The following is a 22,355-nucleotide window of genomic DNA, read 5'->3' as shown; positions in this document are numbered from 1 at the left end:
CTGGAAACAGATAGGATCAGACAGGCTAGGAAAGTGTTTATCTGGAGTGAGGGGTAATATGAAGCCATAAGGCAGGAAATTAGACGAGTAAATTGGAAGGAGGTATTCTTGGTGAAAAGTACCGAAGGAAGGTGGCGGATTTTCAAGGAATGTTTGTCTGGAGCTCTGCACGACAACGTTCCGATGAGACAGGGAGGTTTTGGTAGGTTACGGGAACTGTGGTGCACGAAGGTTGTAATGAATCTAGTCAGAAAGAAAAGACAGGCATTCTGAAGGTCCAGAGAGCTAGGCGATGTTAAGGATCTAGAGGAGTATACGGGTTGCAGGAAGGAGCTTAAAAAGGAAATTAGGAGAGCCAGAAGGGGTCATGAAAAGGCCTTGTCGGGTAAGATTAAGGAGAACCCCAAGGCGTTCTACAAATATGTGAAGAGTAAAAGGATGAGATGTGAAGGAATAGGACCTATAAAAGGTGAAGGGGGAAAAGTTAATGCGGAACCGGTAGAAATGGCAGAGGTGCTTAATGAATACTTTACCTCGGTATTCACAGTGGAAAATGATCTGGGAGGTTGTACTGCAGGTTTGCAGCAGACTGAAAAGATTGAGTATGTGGACATTAAGAAAGAGGATGTGTTGGAAATTTTGAATAGCATCAAGATAGATAAATCACCGAGACCGGATGGGATATACCCCAGGATACTGTGGGAGGCGAGGGAAGAGATTGCAGAGCCTCTGGCGATGATCTTTGCATCGTCAATGGAGACGGGAGAGGTTCCGGAGGATTGCGGATGTGGTTCCTATATTCAAGAAAACGAACAGGGATAGCCCAGGAAATTACTGACCGGTGAGTCTAACCTCAGTGGTTGGTAAGTTGATGAAGAGGATCCTGAGGGACAGGATTTATGAGCATTTAGGGAAGTTTAGTATGATCAAAAGTAGTCAGCACGGCTTTGTCAAGGGCAGATCATGCCTTACGAGCCTGGTTGAGTTCTTTGAAAATGTGACTAAACACATTGACGAAGGAAGAGTGGTGGATGTGGTTTATATGGACTTCAGCAAGGCGTTTGATAAGGTCCCCCATGCAAGACTTTTTGAGAAAGTGAGAAGGCATGGGATCCAAGGAGCTGTTGCCTTGTGGATCCAGAACTGGCTTGCCTGCAGAAGGCAGAGAGTGGTTCTGGATGGGTCTTTTTCTGCATGGAGGTCAGTCACCAGTGGAGTGCCCCAGTGATCTGTTCTGGGACCCTTGCTGTTTGTAATTTTCATAAATGACCTGGATGAGGAAGTGGAAGGATGGGTTGGTAAGTTTGCCGACGACACGAAGGTTGGTGGTGTTGTGGATAGTCTGGAGGCATGTCAGAAGTTGCAGTGAGACATAGATAGGATGTAAGACTGGGTGGAGAAGTGGCAGATGGACTTCAACGTAGATAAATGTGTAGTGGTCCATTTTGGGAGGTCCAGTGGGATGAAAGATGATAATATCAAGGGTAGGACTCTTAGCAGTAGAGGATCAGAAGGACTTTGGGGTCCGGGTCCATAGGACTCTTTAATCTTCATCAGGAACTCACCAACATTTCTTACGCATCAACTTTCAAACTCACAACCACCACCATCTAGAAGAACAAGGGCAGCAGATACCTGAGAATACCACCATCTGCAAGTTCCCCACCGAGCCACTCACTACCCTGACTTGGAAATATATCTCTGTCATTCCTTCAGTATTGGTGGATCAAAATCCTGGAATTCTCTCCTAACCACACTATGGATGTACCTAAACCACAAGGCCTGCTGTTGTTCAAGAAGGCAGCTCATCACCAGCATTTGAAGGGCAACTTGGGATGGGTGATAAATTGCTGGCTTAGCCAGCGATACTCACATCCTGCAAATGAATTTAAAAAATGAATCCTGAGGTACAGATACAATTAACAGGCAGAATATTCCACCCCCCTGCCCAGCAAAATGGTGAGAAAACGAGAGTCCTCCATGCTAGTATTTTTGGTGTGTACCGCATCTCAATCTTTTAACACTTTTCTGGACAGCTGGGAAATTGACATTGGTAAGAGGGGGCGCGGGGTGGGGGGGAGGGGTGGCAGAGCCTAACACGCTGGTGGAACTGGCTTCAAACCACTCGAGTGCCATTTTGCTAAGGCGCCCTGATGCGCTGGTGAACTGGGAGGCTTCTTCCCACTCCCCAAGGACATTGGACCACTCCCCCCTCCCTTCATCAGCGTGTTCTGCCCCCACACCAACATGGGTCACCGGCATGGCGGCATCAGGGCCATCCTGATGGGTCTGCAGAAGGATATCCAATATGCAACCTCCCCCCCTTGACTCCTTTCACAATCTAACCCTGCATGAATACACTCTTCATGAATCCCCCCCATCCCTGTATAGGCCGCATTGCATAAGTATCTGTCATTACACTGCCTGTCGTAACTCCCCCCCCCCCCCCCGCCCCCCACCCCCATCATACCATCCCCCCATGCACAGGCAACCATCATAGCTGAACATGCATAGGCATCTACCACAGCACCCCTATCATTGCTTCCCCCATCATTGCACCCCCCCCGACCTCCAGTCATAGCTCCTATGCAGGCCCCAACCCCTTGGCACTTCCTCGGCAGATTTACCATGCCCAAATGGCACTGCCAGTGTGCCAGGTGGGCATTGCTTGGTCATGTCCCAAACCAGCTGGGGGTTTCAATGGTGTGACCATGACACCTGGTCTCTGCCAGTGGAGACCAATAGTGTTTTGTGCCCGCGTGACCTCTAGCCAGAGTGGTGGGAAGCCTCCAGGATGGGGGAAACATCCCTGCCGAGTTCGCTAATGATATTGAAATCCAGTCAATCTGATGCTCATAGGTTTTGTGCCCTTTCTGGGTTTGAAGCAGTTGCCGCTATTCAAAAGGGGCCAGGGAGACAGCAAACCATTTTGTGCCAAGTGCAAATTGGATTTTTTGTCTCACACCCTATTTTCCCAGCTCACCTCACTAGAGGCGTGGGATTAAAATCGTGCCCAACATCTGTAGTAGAAATGGCTACAACTAAAATAAAAGGTGTTTTTTTTTAATTGCTGCTTAGTTTTTGGTGAATGAATTTTTTATATTTTTTTGTCTCCAATTTCTGGCAAATAAGATGCATGGTCCAAATCAAAAGGTGAATAGTGACAACAGCTAAATTCCCTCCAGCCTAAAAGATGTCCTTGACTCCTGTCGTAGAAAGGCTGGAAATGATATATCAAAGTCCGGCTCTCTGATCATTATCAAAACAAATGGCTTCCTCTGCCATCGCATAAGATTGAAAATAAGGATGAGGAACCATCGGCCTTAATAACAACACTCCGTCCCACATCCACCTGTTTGGACAACATTGAAAGAAGCTCACCTTGCAGTTCTGTCATTGGTCAGGCAAGAGAGTTCACTTCAGCCTTCACAAAACAGCACCTAGGTTAATGCTGTCATTGGCAAGCATCTTATGTACTTCACTGGAGTTCTACTGCAAACTCATACAAATTACAAATTAACAGCTCCTGTCGAAAGGAAGTTTTCAATCTTTGACTGAAATTTGCTTCAATATTTCTTATTGGCAAGCTTATCTAAACTTACAGTTTGAGATTAAATGTGTTACAATAAAACACCAAAGGAATTGATCAGTCAGGGATTGGGTCTACTTAGACATACTGTTCATTTTAAATGCACAACGTGTGGAGGTGATCTGGGAATATGCAACACATATTTTAAAGGACACAACCTGTTGTCGAGTCAGTTCATCCAATTAATCATTGGGACAGCAGCCTACCTGCAAGCCTTTAAACATCTTAACAGAGGATCTTATTGCTTGTTAAACCTTTTTGAGTGTTCAATGCCCTTTGTAACTTTCAAACTGCATAGTTTTCCCCTCACACAAGCACACATCACATAAAAATCAGAATCTGACATGTCGCATCATACAAAAGCTACAGGCCATTCATGTAAAGGACAGGCTCCGTTCTCTTCAGGAGATGCAACTACTGTGTTTTCCTGGTGTGGTAATTAAACAATAGCATCTCCTTGATCACCTCACTCTTTGAATTTATTTGTTGAATTCTCAGTGATGATTCAATGTACAATTTGCATATTTTGCAACTTGCGCACATTGGGCTGATTGGGCCACCCATAGTGGCTGTGGACCCATAAATTAGGGCACCATGCTATCAGCAGTGTACCCACCGCTGACTGACACACTCCCACCATGATTTTACAGGTGGCAGGATGGGTTGCCTACCCTGACGTGAACAATCAATGCCCATTTAAAAGCCTCATCCCACCACTGTTCCTTTATAATTGGCAGTGGAGCAATCCCACACAGCTGTCAATTGCGACAGTTCACAGATTCCCAAGATGCTTGCATTTTCTGTGGCCTTGTTGTGTCCGTGGACTGCACTCCCTTTTTAGTTTTCTTACAATGTTTTACTTGAATTTTGGTTGCAGTTCAGCTCCACGTTCCTGCTCTTTGGGCACTCACCAGGGTTAGGGAGCGAGGAGGACATCCTCATAAGCCTGTCCAGAGTCTGGTCAACTTGGCCATTACTAGATCCAGGCAGTAGGCGGTTGTGAGAGTTTTCCAACTAAACTCTGTGCCCCTCTTCTGCAGCTACATTTGAGGCTGGGTGTCCCTGGAAAGTGAGCATGTAACGTCCATGGTCAAAGGACATCACAGGGGCTGGGGTGCATCATTACCCCCGCTCCCCCAGAATCACATCTTAATTTAAATTTTTGCAAATTCCCTTTGCGATTTTGATCTTCAGTTACAATGCCTCTTTAGGGGATATCCACTTTTATTAGTTTGTTTGAGCTTTTATTAATTTGTCCCCTTTTTTTGTTAATTTCTTTTATTCGAAAGAATAGAATTGGCAGCGGGAGGCTTAACTCTACTGGTCAATGAAAGAGCATATACCTCCTTCCGGGGTTCCCTATGTTAATCAGAGACCCTGTCCCACGGTCATATCGCCCCACATCCATCATACCCCCTGCCTTGTCCAACATGGCCCACCCACCCTGTTAGGCCCTGTCAGTCTGCCCCGGGAGAAATGTCGGACTTACCTCAATATCTGGGTCCATATTGAATGCTACCTCCTGTTCTATCTGTGGCACCAGCACTGGCTACCAATCCAGTTTGCCTCAATGGGTGTGCAGTGCTGCTGGCCTCCAATTGTCAAGTAGCTCTAGAAAGTGGGACTTTCTCTTGGAGGTGGAATGAATTCCCATCTCATACTAATTAAAGGGCTATCTCACAAAAATTTCAGCAGGATGAGCAGAGGCAGGGTTATCTTGATGCTAACACTGGGGTTGGTTAGCTCAGTTGGCTGGATGGCTGATGAGTGATGCCAACAGCACGGGTTCAATTCCCATATGGGCTGAGGTTATCTATGAAGGCCATGCCTTCTCAATCTTGCCCCTTGCCTGAGGTGTGGTGATCCTCAGGTTAAATTACCACTGTCATGCTTTGAGGAACACAGCAGACTATGGTGACTTGACCTTTTACACTAGGGTGCAGGGAAACCATCGTCTGTAAAATCCAGCTCATTTTGACACTAACGGTGGCAAATAGAAGTGTCAATCTTTAATAAATGCAAGTAAGCTTCCTCTTTCTGTAATTCCTCTGCTCAAATGATGATTACTAAAATGAGATTCTGATACAAAATCATAATTATTCCATAAACACTGTAAACATATTGTCAGAAAATACTCAACAAGTGTAATTTGTAATACTTTGTTGCCCACTAGATTTTACTATTTTATATGTGTGAAGATCTGAAGTGCTAGTTTACAGGTGTGAAATAACACTTAATACTTGACAGCAGCACATCATGTTCCAGGATTTATTTAAAGCAATACCTTTGTGCTGTAACAGAAGCCATACACTGATGAAACAAACAGCACATTTCAACAACAGTGGTGAGCTGAATAGCCTTTCCCTAGTGTGAAAGACTATCATAACTCAAGGAGCATTTGTGAGTTATGGGTTCTTCATGCTTATGAAAGAACTGCTGTAACTCATTGTCACCAATGAGATATCGTCTATTCCACCAATTTGCTGATTAGACTCATTTCAACTCTTTTAATATTGCTTTTTTTCTCAAAAAAACCTCTCATTTTAAGCAGTTTGCACCAAAGGGTTGGGATTCCTGTTTACTGTACATGTGATGTGGTCTGTTAAACCCCATAAAATGCTTTCATTTCAGGAATAGAGAGACTTCAGCACATAAAAGAATACTAAAAGGAGGCAGGCCTTCTTAGACATTCTGATTCAAAGGCAACATGCAAACTTAAATTCAATCCTTAATGCTATAAATACAAGTCAGAAACACAGTTGAATGAAATGTGTTCTCAGCTTTCACGTTGCTCTTGAATTTTGGGTGATTTCTATGCTTTGAGATTGAGGGATGCTGATTGGTGGCACGGTGGCACAGTGGTTAGCACTGCTGCCTGACAGCATTAGGGACCCGGCTTGGGTCACTGTCTGTGTGGAGTCTGCATGTTCTCCTTGTGTCTATGTGTGTTTCCTCTGGGAGATCCAGTTTCCTCCCACAGTCTGAAAGATGTGCTAATTAATGCACTGGCCATGCTAAATCCTCCCTTAGTGTACCCGAAAAGGTGCTGGATGTGGCAACTAGGGGATTTTCACAGTGACTTCATCGCAATATTAATGTAAGCCTACTTGTGACACTCTAAACTAAAGCATATTTTATATTCTTCACCTATATCAGCAATCAAGCATGCTCAGTTCACTCAATACTACTTACTGGAAAGAGAGCTAATAAGCAAAAACTTCATTGGTTATGAATCACTAATGTACCTTAACCCAAACTCAGGAGTATCTTAGCAGAACCAGCATAACATTTGTTTCCAAAAGTGAACATCTTTATGGTCTCATTGAGTAAGATTGCCAATTTGTGGCATTATGCAGCAAATTTTGGGTAGCTTTCTGCTATAAATAATGCAAAATTCACAAATGGGATTGATGCCGCCCAGAGTGCATGAAGCCAGCAGAGAGAATTTCATTCCATCAATCCAACTCAAAGGTGCAGATGTCATGCTGTAATTCACTGTGCTAACCAGGCCCACACCTTTATATATACTATTATCTAATCCCTGCTCTGCTCCTAAAGGTAAACATAATACACGGGTTTCAACCACGAGCATTGGCTGGTTAAAATTAATACATCCAATTGTGAAATCTGGGACTTTCACACGATTCACTTACATACTACCTGAATAGTTTTAAGCAGTTCTGCCCAGCAGCCTGTGGTTTCTCTAACATTCCAATAGCAGCATCTCATGTGGAGGTCAGGTCAATGAGTGTATTTAAGACAGAGATGGTTCTTGACTGATAAGGAGATCAATGATTCCAGGAAAAGGCGGGAGAATGGGGTTGAGACACTTATCAGCCATGATTGAATGGCGGAGCAGACTCGATGGGCCAAATGACCTAATTTTGGTCCTATACCTTATGGTCTTAAGTTAGTGGTGTAACTATTGTTGTAACATTTACTTTTCTGTCTGAGACAAAATGTCACTCTTAGTCTCATCACTTGTGGAACAGTGACCCACCAGAAAAGCCAGCACATTGCAGTGGTAAATGTGGGGGTTTATTCTTTCATGGGATGTGTGTGTTGCTGGCTAGACCAGCATTTGTTGCTTGTCCCTAATTGTCCTCGAGAAGGTGGTTGTAAGCTGTTTTGTCTTGGACCATTGCAGCCTATCAGATGTAGGAACACCTAAAGTGCTGTTTGGAAGGGAGTTCCAGGATTGTGACCCAGTGCAAGGACGTACAATATAATGCACAGTCAGGATTATATGTGACTTGGAGGGGAACTTGAAGGCAATGGTATTCCCATGCACCTGCTGCCCTTGCCTTTTTAGGTGGCAGGGGTCATCAGTTAGCAAAGGTGTTGTCAGAACTTTCATTCCACTTCTAATAGTGAATCTACTCTGGGTTTTACTCTAACCTCTTTAGGATTTCTTTGTCTTGACTGGCTTCCACTGTTAACACATACTCTAACATCCAGCCAATGCTGTCTTCCCCAAAACTTTAATATTTGTTTTGCAGACTGTAGCAAGACATTCCAAACTTACAGATTATTTTAAAATCCTTTAGAAACTTAGCTTCCTGCCAGCCAATTCCTTCTTAGCTTTGCCTGCGCTGCCCATAAACATTATCCTCCTCTTTTTCCATGGTATTGCAGGTAATGTCTTGAAATGGATAGAAAGCTAGTTAGCAGATAGGAAGCAAAAAATTGACATAAATGGGTCTTTTTCTGATGTGGGGTTCCACAGGCATCTGTGCTAGGACCCCCAACTGTTCACATTGTATATTAATGATTTGGAAGACGGAACTGAATGTATTACCTCCAAATTTGCAGATGATACAAAGCTGGGTAGGAGGGTGAGCTGTGAGGAGGATGCAGAGATGTTTCAGCATGATTTGGACAGGCTGAGTGTATGGGCATCTGCATGGCAGATGCAGCATAATGTGAATAAATGTGAGGTTATCCACTTTGGTGGCAATAATACTTGAATAGAAAGCTATGCATCCAACCTTGTGATTGATATGAAGTTAGGAGGAACAATAATTAGTGACATGGGAGCAGGAATTTACAAGAGGGCAGAGGCAGATTGAGTGGGCAAAACTACTGGCCAATGGAGTTTACTGGGAAAGGGCAATTTGAGATAAATATGAATACTTTTAACTGGTGGGGGCAGTAGGAATTGTAAAGGAGTAAAGAAATTTGAGAGTCCAAGGACACAAATATACAGTTCAATCAGAAAATCTAATGAGACACTGAAGTCCAAGGGGAAAAGTTTTTTAGAGCTGTGGTCAGAAAACAGCCCAGTTTTGGGCACTGTACCTCAGGAATAATGCAGTCTCTTGGAGGGGCTGCAGTGCAGATTCATCAACATCTTAACCTCTTATGAGGTTAAATTGAGGACACATTGCATAATTCAAGCTTATATTCTCTTGAGAAGTGATCTAATAAAGTTGCTTGGGATGTTGCTAGTGTTTTAAAGGGTAGACACGAAGAAACTATTCTCTCTTGTGGAGAACAGCAGGTCATAATCTTAAAATTAAATTTGGCCATTCAGGAGTGACACTCACGTTTACAGAAAGAAACAGTAGAGATCTGGAACTCTCTTCCTCAAAAGGTTGTGGATGCTGCAACAAAGGGAACTTGGAACACTGAGGTTGATACAATGTGGTGAGATGAGGTACTATAAGGCAAAGCCAGGTGAATGATATTGAATGGAACAACAGACACAGGTGGTCAGGAAGGCAAATGGGATGCTGGCCTTCATCGCGAGGGGGATTGAATATAAAAGTAGGGAGGTCTTGCTGCTGCTGTATAGGGCACTGGTGAGGCCACAGCTAGAGTACTGTGTGCAGTTTTGGGCGCCGTACTTACGCAAGGATATTTTGGCCTTGGAGGGAGTGCAGAGGAGGTTTACTAGGCTGATGCCAGAGTTGAGGGGGTTGAGCTATGAGGAGAGGCTGAATAAATTAGGCTTGTACTCGTTAGAGTTTAGAAGAATGAGGGGAGATCTCATTGAGACGTATAAGATGATGAATGGGATGGATAGGATAGAGGTGGAGAGACTCTTCCCGCTCAGAAAGGATAGTAGGACTAGGGGGCACAGCCTCAAGATAAAGGGGGGGGCGGTTTAGAACGGAGTTGAGGAGGAACTTCTTCACTCAAAGGGTGGTGAATCTCTGGAATTCTCTGCCCGTTGAAGTGGTGGAGGCTACCTCGCTAAATATTTTTAAGACGCGGGTTGATGGGTTTTTGATAAGAGAGGGGATTAAGGGTTATGGGGAGAGGACGGGAATGTGGAACAGAGCCATGACAGATCAGCCATGATCTTATTGAATGGCGGGGCAGGCTCGAAGGGCTAGATGGCCTACTCCTGCTCCTATTTCTTATGTTCTTAAGAGACAAAGTGACATACTTCTGCTCCTATGTTATAACATCTACATAATTTCAATTCAAGCAAACAGTGTTTACGTACTATCTGGAGCTAAAGAAATAACAGTTTCATCTCATTCTTTGCTAATGCAGCAGTACTAGTGCAATGATACTAAACTCCTTTTATAAGTACCCGGATCTGCACCGTAAGTGCTGTGAGCTACAGTGCTATGGGCCAGTTGGAAGGTGGAGTTAGAAAGGACACCTGCGTGTTCTCAAGCTGGCATGGACAATGTGGGCTGTATGGCCTCCTTCTGTAATTTTTCTACGATTTTATAGTTCTACTATCTTTAAAATAATTATAAATGAAGCCACCCATTTGACCCAATTGAATTAATCTAACCAGACAGAGCCTACATGTTCTCATTGTAAAATTCAATTGTTCCATAAATTCCTAGCTTTTGGTTCCACTACACTCTCTGGAGTTATATACCACCGGTTAATCATAAGAACATAAGAAACAGGAGCAGGAGTAGGCCATCTAGCCCTTCGAGCCTGCCCTGCCACTCAACAAGATCATGGCTGATCTGTCGTGGCTCAGTTCCACATTCCCGCCCTCTCCCCATAACCCTTAATCCCCTCGCTTATCAAAAACCCATCAGCCCGCGTCTTAAAAATATTTAGCGAGGCAGCCTCCACCACTTCAACGGGCAGAGAATTCCAGAGATTCACCACCCTTTGAGTGAAGAAGTTCCTCCTCAACTCCGTTCTAAACTGCCCCCCACTTTATCTTGAGGCTGTGCCCCCTAGTCCTACTGTCCTTTCTGAGCGGGGAGAGTCTCTCCACCTCTATCCTATCCATCCCATTCATCATCTTATATGTCTCAATGAGATCTCCCCTCATTCTTCTAAACTCTTAACAAATACAAGCCTAGTTTATTCAGCCTCTCCTCATAGCTCAACCCCCTCAACTCCGGCATCAGCCTAGTAAACCTCCTCTGCACTCCCTCCAAGGCCAAAATATCCTTGCGTAAGTGCGGCGACCAAAACTGCACTCAGTACTCCAGCTGCGGCCTCACCAGTGCCCTATATAGCCGCAGCAAGACCTCCCTACTTTTATATTCAATCCCCCTCGCTATGAAGGCCAGCATCCCATTTGCCTTCCTGACCACCTGCTGCACCTGCAGGCTGGGTTTTTGCGACTCATGCACAAGGACCCCGAGGTCCCTCTGCACCGTCGCCTGCTGCAGTTTTTGCTTTTATGTGTGGGAGGATTCAAAAATACGAAATGTTATCTCAGCCAAAATATTATACAAAAATACGAAATATTATCACTCTTTAGCTGAATTTATTTGTGGAAGCTGTGGCCTGCTCACCGGCAGAAATGTTGGAGCCCAGCCTGTACCTCAACAGATTTAATGGTCACCAGGGAATTAACTGCCTGAGGTCAGGCCATCTGCTCACTTATGGAAAGAGGACCTGCCTCCAAGAGTTGTCATCCATTACCTGGCAGCCTTCCTACAGATTTGGGCATTCCCATTAAGAGGCCTCAATTGGCCAATGGTGGGCAAGCCACCTGACATCTATCTAGCTGCTGGTACAGGCATGGCATCCCAGGCCTACTCAAAAGACTTTACAAGCCTGTCTCTGCCTGCTAGCCCACTGCTCAGGGGGAGGAAGGCCCGAGAGCTTTGCATTTACAGGAAGAGTGAATGAGCAGAGAGTGGGTCCTTCTATCTCACTTCATCCAGTACTTTTCCAAGCAGAGGTAGAAATAGTTGCATTAAAATAGAATAGCGCTGTAGCTTTGTTCTAATCCTTGTCTGCAATTTTTTTTTGCATGTGGAGGTAAAAATCATCATGTGCAGCAAGTGAGGAAATCTAACAAAAGCAAATATCATTACAGAACTAGTGTTATTCCGGCTGAGACAACATTTCGTATTTTTGAATCCTCCCACGCATAAAAGCAAATTGAAATTTAACACAATGAACATAACAATTTTGAAGAAATGTGTCAAGGAAAGCAGGTTGTGACACCAATATGAGAAATGGCACCTTGGGCTGGCTTTTGGGCTGGGCATTATGAACCTAAAATTGGGACCAGTTCTGGACCCTACACAATAATGTCTAAATACACCTGCCCAGATTTGTATTTTTAGAATTCAAACCTAACTATCTACTCTGGTGGGATTTGAACCTGGAACCCCAGAAAATTGCACTAGGTGTTTGTGGTTTAGTAGTTCAGTGACGTATGCCACAAGAGGAAGGCCTGCTGAGATTTTTTTCAAAGGGTCAGGCTAATTAACAACAGGCTGTGGGCTCATCAACCAAATAAGGATGGTGGGCGGAACTTTTTCAACTTGGAGCACCAGTAGGAGAGCCTTTAATACTGACACATGGGCAGCTGCAGATGAGAACAACAACTCATGATGGAAAGGCGGGGGAAGGAAGAGGAGGAGGAGGAAGAGTGCCTTTACAAGGAGGCAGCCTCTGAGAAAGCAGCCAGGTTTTTAAAATTTGAAACCATGACATCTACTGACCATGACCATGAACAACGCTCCATGGGATGACCACAGGTGGCAGTTTGACCAGTTCAGGGGTTGGAGGAGGTGGGGGGGGGAGGGAGGAGGGGGGGGGAAAGGGAGGTGGGGGAAGGGGGAGGGGAAGGAAGGGGGGGGAGGGAGGGGGGGGAAGGAGGGGGGAGGGCAGGGGAGGGGGAGGGAGGGGGGAGGGCAGGGGAGGGGGGAGGTGGGGGGGAGGGCGGGGGGGGAGGGATTAGATTGGGATGGGTTTCTTGTGGGATTAACCATGACAGAGGTCCACTCTTTTCCAATCTGAGCCTGTCTTGGTTGTCAGGCCATGGTCCAGGTCTCTTTCTTGCACTGCTGACTGGAATTCCCAGTAATCCTGCAGTTTTCCCAAATTGCCCTGAGTTAGCTTCTCCCCACATACAGCCAGCGAGTAGACGATCTGATTCCAACTGTGTCTCTCCAGAAAATGGCTCTGGGTTGGAGTTGTGGTGCTGACCCAGCACAATGGCCAGCTAAGTGATTTTGTGGCCCAGCCTCACTTCAATCTCATCCCTGACTTTTTCTTCTAAAATCCAGCCCATGTTACCATATTGAATTTGGAAAGTTCTAAAGACATGGCAAACTATGTTACCATATTACTTAGAAAACCATGGTGCCATGAAGAGATATGACTTATAGACCAGAATTATTCATTCAGATTCCCACTGCTGTCACCGAATGTATGGGGAGGTATGGTGGAGGCAGATGGGGAGGAGTGGATGACCTGCTTCAGTGGATGGTATGGGGAACCTGGAGGGTATTTATTGCCCTTTTAGAATTATAATGTAACCTGGCCCTTTTTGAATTTTGTCTTTGGTTTCTCTGCCTTCCACTTTTCCCCTTACTGCCTTTTGTTTCTGTCCTCACTTTACTTCCCACTGATTTCCTGCATCGGTTCCCATCCTCCTGCCATCGGACAATGAGGTGTTTGGATTTGATATCACTGGGGCATTGCAGCAGGCTGAAGTGGACATGTGAGCACAAGAGCAAAATGTTGAGTTAAAATGGCAAGCAACTGGAAGGTTGTTGTTATGTTTGGATGGAGTAAAAGTGTTCTGTAAAGCAATCACCCAGTCTGCGTTTAGTCTCTGTAATGTAGAGGAGACCAAACTGGGAGCCATGAGTACAGTCAACAAATTTGGAGGAGATGCAATGAAATGTTATTTAGAAGTATGTCTTGGATTGGACTCCTAACCTACTCTGCATGAATAAATAGTACCATTATGTGAAACTGTGGCTAAGTGACACCATATCTACTGAAAGAGATTGATTGTGGTTGCATAAGATGTATCTTTGTTGTATCAACTATTTAAAGTGAATTTTTTCTTTTTAGTTGAAGCATTATGTGGTTCACCTGAAAGGTTCCCACATACCAAAGCCTACAGCCAGCTGGGCCCAGGGACCCTTACGACAGGTAAACCACCCAATCTTTGATACAAATAGAATCAGAAAGCCAACCTCAATGTTTGCAAGCTGGATCCCCATACATGGGAAGAAACAATCTTAGACAGAATCAAATGGAAAAGTCTCTGTCATCAGGCAATTTCAACGTTCGAGGAGAACAGAGTCAGATGCCTTCAGGCAATTCAGCGTGGCGCAAAACCAATGCCTCCATCCAATCCTCCAACACTGACTTCTTATGCAGTATTCACAATCAGCTATACAAATCGAGACTTGACCTACCATTTGACCATGCTTATCAACTGGGGGCCTTTCAAGATGTAAAATTTTTTTTAGTTTTAGTTGGAGAAATTGCAGTTGAAGGTACTACAGCGCTAGTATTATACTGCAGGGTGACTTTGTCAGTGGCAGCATAGTACCACAGCACTGGCACTGTCATCACTAGTTGTTTGATGTGAGTGGAAGTTGCTTCTTGTTCTGTGCCCCAATACCACTGAACATCCTTTGTAGCTAGCAAGTGTACGGGTTCTGAAATTGAGCAAGAATTTTGCTTGGTATTTTAAAAATCCTTCAAATCGATGCACCTGTTGGTTGCTACAACTCCGCCACAGCTAGCACCTTATTTGTATCTGGACAAAGTCCTTCTGCAGTCAACACATGACCTGTATACTTGACATCAGCCATCTTCAATTACAATAAAAATGCCAAATGGCAAGTGCAACCATCTGTACCTTCCAAATGGTGCCAAAACATAGAAATCTGCTGCTTTCATCCAACTTCATTTGCCAATATCCATCCTCCACACCAAGGGTGGTAATGTCTTGGCAAGTTGCAGCAAACTTTCTTCAATGGTTGGCATTAGGTAGTGAGATCTTGTCAAAGCTTCATTGAGGTCCTTTGGATCTATGCACACTCTCAGCTTTCCAGGTTTATTCACTGCTGTCATGCTGCTAATCCAGACTACTGGAATTGTCAATCTTTTGTTTACTGTCATTTTTCAAACTTCTTTGCCTTGTCTTCCAGGCTGGACATGAGGACAGTTGGAATTCTCCTCAGGAGATGCTGAGTTAGTCTCATATTCTCATCTACTTCAAGATAATTTCACCACCAAGATCTCCAAGATCTGCGAAAACATCTTTGTAACTTGTCAGGGTCTGCTCAGCAGTCAATGGCTTGGTGCCATGTGAAAAACTGCAAATCTTTTCTGGGGTAAGCTGGCATCTCCACATCATGGCAATCTCTTCTGGGACATGGAGGGTTACCAGTCCAGAGTTTTGACTTGTTTCAGCTAAAATGAATGGATTTTGTTTAGTGTCTACTATCTGGAACTGTACACTTTCCTTCTTCCCATTGCATTGAACCTCAGCTTAGTTTGTGCTTTTGGGCATCATGCATTTGGGGTTGCATCATACAGCCTCAACATTAACTTCAACATCTTCATTTTTGGGTCACCATCTTGAACAACTTCACACAGATGTGTTAGGTTCATGGTGTTGTACATGGCCCTACCATATATCTGACACTTCACATTTACTTGATGATCTCCTTTTGCGGTCATCAATCCAATGATCATGAACTATCTTTTACCTTGAGACTTGACAGTGCCTTGACTCATGTCTAATAGATTGATTTTCTTCTTTCCAGCTAAATACTGCTGCATTTCTCTCACAGGACACACTTCCTTTTCTTTTGCGTGGTGTCCTCCACAATATATAAATTCAACACTAACCTTGATCTTTCCGCTGGTCCTTCTGTACAGTTCTTCCTTTTTTTCATTGTTTTGTGATTGGAAGGCCAGTACTGCCTCTCTGCATTGTGCAAAGTCTTGTCAGCTCTCTCATCAATATTCATCAGCTGATTATTAATCACTTCAAAGCTTTTGCATGACAATACCTTCTTAAGAGCAAGTTTCTCTCCTCTCAGCAGATGTGCTGTCATAGTGGAATCTCTTGTTCCTAAGACAATTGCTAAGCAGATCATCCTTCATTTGTTCAAACTCATAAGGTTCAGTTAGATGCCTCAATGCAGCCACATACTCCTCCTATCTCCCAGTCAATACTCCCCCTATCTTCCTGAGCTCTGACGTTGAACATGTAGCATGCATAAGTAACATTCATAGAGGGTTCAAAAACAAAATCCTGTGTCTTCAGAATGCAACAAGATTGTTTTTTTCTACTCTCCAATGAGTTCTAGGGTGCAATACAGCTTATTTTCTCAGCAGTGATTACTCTTACCTCTGTGGGAATTCATAGTTCTGCCACTGAGACTGGAAGAATTTCAAAATCGTTCTCAAATCTGCCAGTACTGGAATATTCAAACTCATAATGACACACCCAGCAGTCAATTCCTGTACAAAGTTGGAAACTGAAGTTTTATTATTCTCTGCTACTTCTTACGTTGGCTACCTCCCTTCCAGTGATCAAAATGCACTCAATTTCAGCTGCACACCCCCAGCACTGTATTCCATTAATATCCTGATGGTATAAAGTTCGTGACAAGCAGGTCGTCTCCTCCACATTTATCGAAAGGATGAATGAGATGATAGAAGCTTACATAAACTTTTGTTTGAGGAAAAAATATCTTTCACGTTCACCTGGTGAGGCAGATAAATCAATAGTTATTCTTACAAATAAAGAATCAGCTCAGCCATTAATGGTAGGCATGACATTCGCCCAGATGGATGAATGGCTGCTAAGGTATTAGTTTATGCGATTGACAGAAGTTATTTATCCATGCCTTTGTAAAGAGTTAATTTAAAATGTGCCTTGATTAGTGGCCCTGTTCTGTTGGTGTTGTTCCATATTTGCCTTTTGATGGTGTAGATTTATTTTTAGGCAATGATTTTGTTGGGAATGAGGTAACACCATCTCAAGTTTGTTTGGGAAGTGTGGAGGCTGTTGAAACTGAAAATGTAAAGGAAAGACCAACCACTTTTTGTAAGCCTACTATTTAAATTAATGTTTTGACTAAAGATGTGTCCACAGAGTCAAAAATATCCAAGCTCACTATTTTAAAAATGACTTTGGATCTTCCGGCTTAAAAGAAAAAGTTAATGGCAGATGGAGAAGCTTTAAAATTTCCTGAATTCAAAATGCAGAAAGAGAATGAGCAAGATCAAACAAATCAGGTAACAGCAGTACTGAAAGCTAATGACGAAAAAGGGGGAAAACATGCTTCGAAGGAGAGTGAGAAAGCTCAGACCAAGCTGATGCTAGGAAGCTATGAGGAAGGATGTGTTCTTGAAGTTAAATAAAACTTCAGAGTTAAGAGGTAATCAGCATTGCTTGAACAGAATTAGACAAAGGTTGAACACATTTGTGATGACTTTAGCCAGGCTAATGAGGTTGGGGTGCTAGAGTACGAACTACCTGATGCATCCTACATGGAAAGAAATATCTGATAAGTCGTAATTGATGGTTAAATCAGGAAGCCTCATGCTCCCTGTTTAAAGCAGGTATGTCAGACTCCCAGTCTGCATTCAGCAAGGGAGTGACTGGAGTGCTGGCTGTGTACAGATGCATGGTGTAAATAAAGTAACTTGGTGACAGGACTTTTGCTTCCGTGGTGTTACTACAGCAATGGAAAGACTAAAAGAAAAAGAAATTAAGAACATTTGTGACTTAATGAAAAGGAGTATCAAGCTCTCCATAGAACCATAGACCTACAGGGCAGAATTTTCCTGTCCTACTTGCCACAGGAATCGTAATGGATGGAACAGACCATGCAAAGGTCCATTGACCTCGGTTGGGATTTTCTGGTCTTATCCCAAGACTGGAAAATTAGAAAATTCTGCCCTCATTGCAGAAGAGGCCAACCGGCCCATCAAGTTTGCACTGACTCTCCAAAAGAGCATCCCATCCTAGCCCTCCTTCTGCCGTATTCTCATAACCCCGTGGTTTTACCATAGCTAATCCACCTAACCTGCACACCTTTGGACTGTGGGAGAAAACCAGACCATCCAGAGGAAACCCATGCATACATAGGGACAACGTGCAAACTTCACACTGTCATCCAAGGACAGAATGAAACCCAGGTCCCTAGCACTGTGAAGCAGCACTGCTAACCACTGAGACACCAGAATGCCTTCTGAACCTTAACAAAGACCTTAAGGTAGCCAAAGAGGATTTGACTGAATGAGAAAATGAATTGCTCGTACTAAAGTGTTAAACTTGCACTTGCGTGAAAAGAAAACCAAAAGTTAATCTTGGAGAAGAACTTAAAAGTTAAGAATGATCTTGAATTTATTCATGGTGAGGCAACTTCAGTTGGTAGGAAGGATGGTTCAAACATTTGGCTGGTTGAAACCCTGCACAAACACATTAAACCAATGTGCAGAGGAGGAAGAAAATTTTGATCAAGAGTTAAGTGGCTGTTTTAAAAAGTGAAAACCCTGATGACAACTTAGCATCTGGCTGCAAGGAAGTAAGGAAACGACAAGGAATTTCTCCTTGGATTGAAATTCACTGCCAACGATACCCAGAAGCCAGATAGCTTGCCAACAATCTGCAAAGTTGTTCTTTACAAAGTTAACTCGACCAAGGAAATTGTAACAGTTTGAAACCATGTGAATATTGAATCGGGGTCCTGGCTGTGCAGATTTTTGAAAGAGCACTACGAAGTATGCAAAATCAAGATGCCAATCAATACACACCACAAACCTGGTGTTCCTAGAACAAAAGGTTCTTTCAATGGGGCTTGATGCTGTTGCCATTTACATTAAAACAGACTGGAATCAAATGTATGCAGTTGCTCCGTCGAGATTTGAAAGATCAAGAGATGGCAGGAAATGTCTTAAAGACGGGTGAATGTATTGGGTTTTATAAGATTGTTAAAAAAAACCCACTATCTTTATCGACACCAGCTCATCAGACACCATTGTAAAGAAAACATTACATGGTAAAGCTTTCCTTTTCACAGGGGGGTGCAGGATGTGTGGTCAACCTTTGACCTGGAAGCTGCACAGTTTAAGAGTTTGCATCAATTGTAAAAGGATCAATTATAATTTTCTTTGTGATTAATTTCTGAAGAAAGCATGACTTCATCTGGAAGCAGTACCAACAGGGAGGAAGGTGCTATACAAAAGCTGTGTGCCCAGGCACACAGAGACAGACAAATAAGCTACTGGTGTCAAGAAAAGAGCAGAGTGAGAGGCAAAAGTCAATCAGCACAAGTACAGAATCAGAAAGAAAGCAAACAGTGGCAGCAAGAGAAATGCACCAAATTATTCATTTACTTTTATTTGTTCATGGGATGTGGACATCACTGGCTAGGCCAGCATTTATTGGCCCATTGTAATTGTCCATAAGCAGATGTGTGCTGCCTTCTTGAATCGTGGCAGGCCATGTTTTATGGGAACATCCTTAATACTGTTATGAAGAGAGTTTCAGGATTTTGATCCAGCAGCATTGAATGGAGCAGTGATAAAGTTTCAAGTCAGGATGGTGTGTGACTTGGATAGGAACTTGTCGGATGCTCCATGCATCTGCTGCCCTTGTCCTTCCAGGCTGTAAAGGTCACTGGCTTGGAAGGTGCTGTTGAAGGAGCCATGGTAAGTTGCTGGGGTGTATTTTGTAGATAGAACATATTGGTGCCATTGTGCATCTCGAGTGGAAGGAGTGAATGTTTAAGGTGGTGGAGAGGGTGCCAACCAAGTGGGTTGCTTTGTCCTGGATGAAGTTCAGCTTCTACAGAGTTTGAGTTGCATCCAGGCAAATAAAGGGGGAGAAAGTGGAGTATGAGAGAAAGCTAACTAGTAATATAAAAACAGAAACTAAGACTTTCTATAAGTATTTAAATAGGAAAATAGTAACTGAAGCCAGTGTTGATCCTCTAATGAGCGAGTCTGGGGAATTGATGGTGGAAAAACAGGAAATGGTGGAAGTGTTGAACAGATACTTAAGTGTCTGTCATGGTAGATGACTAAGAAAATTCTCAAGGATACCTGAAAGTTGAAAGATGAATGGGACAAAGGATCTTAAAATAATCACCACCACTCACGAAAAGCTGCTCAGAAAACTATTTGACCCAAGGGCTGACTGGTCGTCAAGACACATGGCCCGCAACCTAGGGTCTTAAAAAAAGTGGTGGCAGAGACAGCCAAGGCGTTGATTATAATCTTGCCAAATTCCTAAGATTCTGGTAGTCCTTGTCCTCATAAGTTGAATACCACTAAGAGGACGATTGGACAAAGTAAATGAACATGGTGTTGGGGATAATGTATCAGCGTGGATAAAGGATTGGTTAGCTAACAGTAAGCAGAGAGTGAGAACAAATGGATCGTTTTCAGGTTGGCAAGCTGTAACAAGAGAAGGCATCAATGCTGGGTCCTCTGCTTTTATGATCTGTATCAATGATTTGAATGAGGGGATCAGTTATATGGTAGCTAAATTTACTGATGACTCAAAGGAAAATAGGAAAGTAAGTTTCCAACAGGATGCAGAGAGTCTACAAAGGGATACAGACAGGTGTTATGACCCAGATGGGAGGAGTGTACTGCCTGTCTCTTGTTTCATTACTCCACTCATCACAATATATATTTAAATGATTTCTCCAGCTCACTATATGGCTAAATAGACACATCACCTATGAATATCAGAATGACCAGTCAATGCCCTTGCTTCTTCAACAAATGCAAAACTATTAGTTTATTACAAAACCTGACCTGTCAAGTAGAAAGGTAAAGCTTATTAACATTCAGTTTGAAATATGAAAATATAATAGTTACTCTTTCTAAATGGATCAGCTGCAGATATGGGTAGAGAAATGGTAGGTGGAGTTTAATCCGGACAAGTGTGAGGTCCTGCACTTTGGGAGATCAAGTGATAAGGGTAAGTATACAGTTAATGACAGGACCCTGAACAACACTGACGCACAGAGGGATCCTGGAGTTCAAGTCCATAGCTCCCTGAAAGCCCGTGAAATGGCCCCCTCTGATGTCTCCCGGTCCGAGCAGTGCAGCGGGCAGGCAGAATTGCCCCCAGAGTCTTTGCATCAATGTTTAAGGGCCACTGGGTCCCAAACTCTCTGGTTGTGTTTGCCTTGCCACCGTTACTAGCAGGAACTCAGCACTCAGCAAAAACTCCATTCTCTGACGCGGGACCGGTGAATCCCAGCTGCAGGAAAGGTCGGAGAATTCTGGCCAGTGTCTTTTAAAAGTGTCTTCGAGCACATATTTTGTCCATAAAGATGAATTGTTTTCTATGACTTAAGTGTTCCTAATACATAGAACATAGAACACAGAACATTACAGCACAAATGCTTTACTGAAATCCATATACACCACATCAACTGCTTTACCCTCATCCACCTCTTTGGTCACCTTCTCAAAGAACTCAATAAGGTTTGTGAGGCACGACTTACCCTTCACAAAACTGTGTTGACTATCCCTAATCAAATTATTCCTTTCTAGATTATTATAAATCCTATCTCTTATAATCCTTTCCAAAACTTTGCCCACAACAGAAGTGAGGCTCACTGGTCTATAATTACCAGGGTTGTCTCCACTCCCCTTCTTGAACAAGGGGATAACATTTACTATCCTCCAGTCTTCTGGCACTATTCCTGTAGACAATGACAACATAAAGATAAAAGCCAAAGGCTCTGAAATCTCCTCCCTAGCCTCCCAGAGAATCCTAGGATAAATCCCATCCAGCCCAGGGGACTTATCTATTTTCACAGTTTCCAGAATTGCTAACACCTCCTCCTTATGAACTCAATCCCGTCTAGCCTAATAGCTTGTATCTCAGTATTCTCCTCGACAACAGTGTCTTTTTCCTATATGAATACTGATGAAGAATATTCATTTAGCGCCTCTCCTATCTCTTCAGACTCCATGCACAACTTTCCACTATTGTCCTTGACTGGCCCTAATCTTACCCTAGTCGTTCTTTTATTCCTGACATACCTATAGAAAGCTTTAGGGTTTTCCTTGATCCTACCTGCCAAAGACTTCTCATGTCCCCTCCTAGCTCTTCTTAGCTCTCTCTTTAGGTCCTTCCTGGCTAACTTGTAACTCTGAAGCACTCTGACTGAGCCTTCACGTCTCATCTTTACATAAGTCTCCTTCCTCTTCACAAGAGATTCAACTTCTTTAGTAAACCATGGTTCCCTCGCTTGACCACTTCCTCCCTGCCTGATAGGTACATACTTATCAAGAACACGCAGTAGCTGTTCCTTGAACAAGCACCACACTTCAATTGTGCCCAACCCTGCACTTTCCTCCCACATCCTACGCATCCTAAATCTCGCCTATTCGCATCATAATTTCCTTTCCCCTAGCTATAACTCTTGCCCTGCGATATAAACCTATCCCTTCCCATCACTAAAGTCAACATAACTGAATTGTGGTCACTATCACCAAAGTGCTCACCTACCTCCAAATCTAACACCTGGCCTGGTTCATTAGTCAGTACCAGATCCAACATGGCCTCGTCTTTTGTTGGCCTTTC

The sequence above is a fragment of the Carcharhinus amblyrhynchos genome, chromosome 7 (genome assembly GCF_965287045.1).
Source record: "Carcharhinus amblyrhynchos chromosome 7, sCarAmb.v2.hapA, whole genome shotgun sequence".
Lineage (NCBI taxonomy): Eukaryota > Metazoa > Chordata > Chondrichthyes > Carcharhiniformes > Carcharhinidae > Carcharhinus > Carcharhinus amblyrhynchos.
This window is presented reverse-complemented; position numbering follows the sequence as displayed.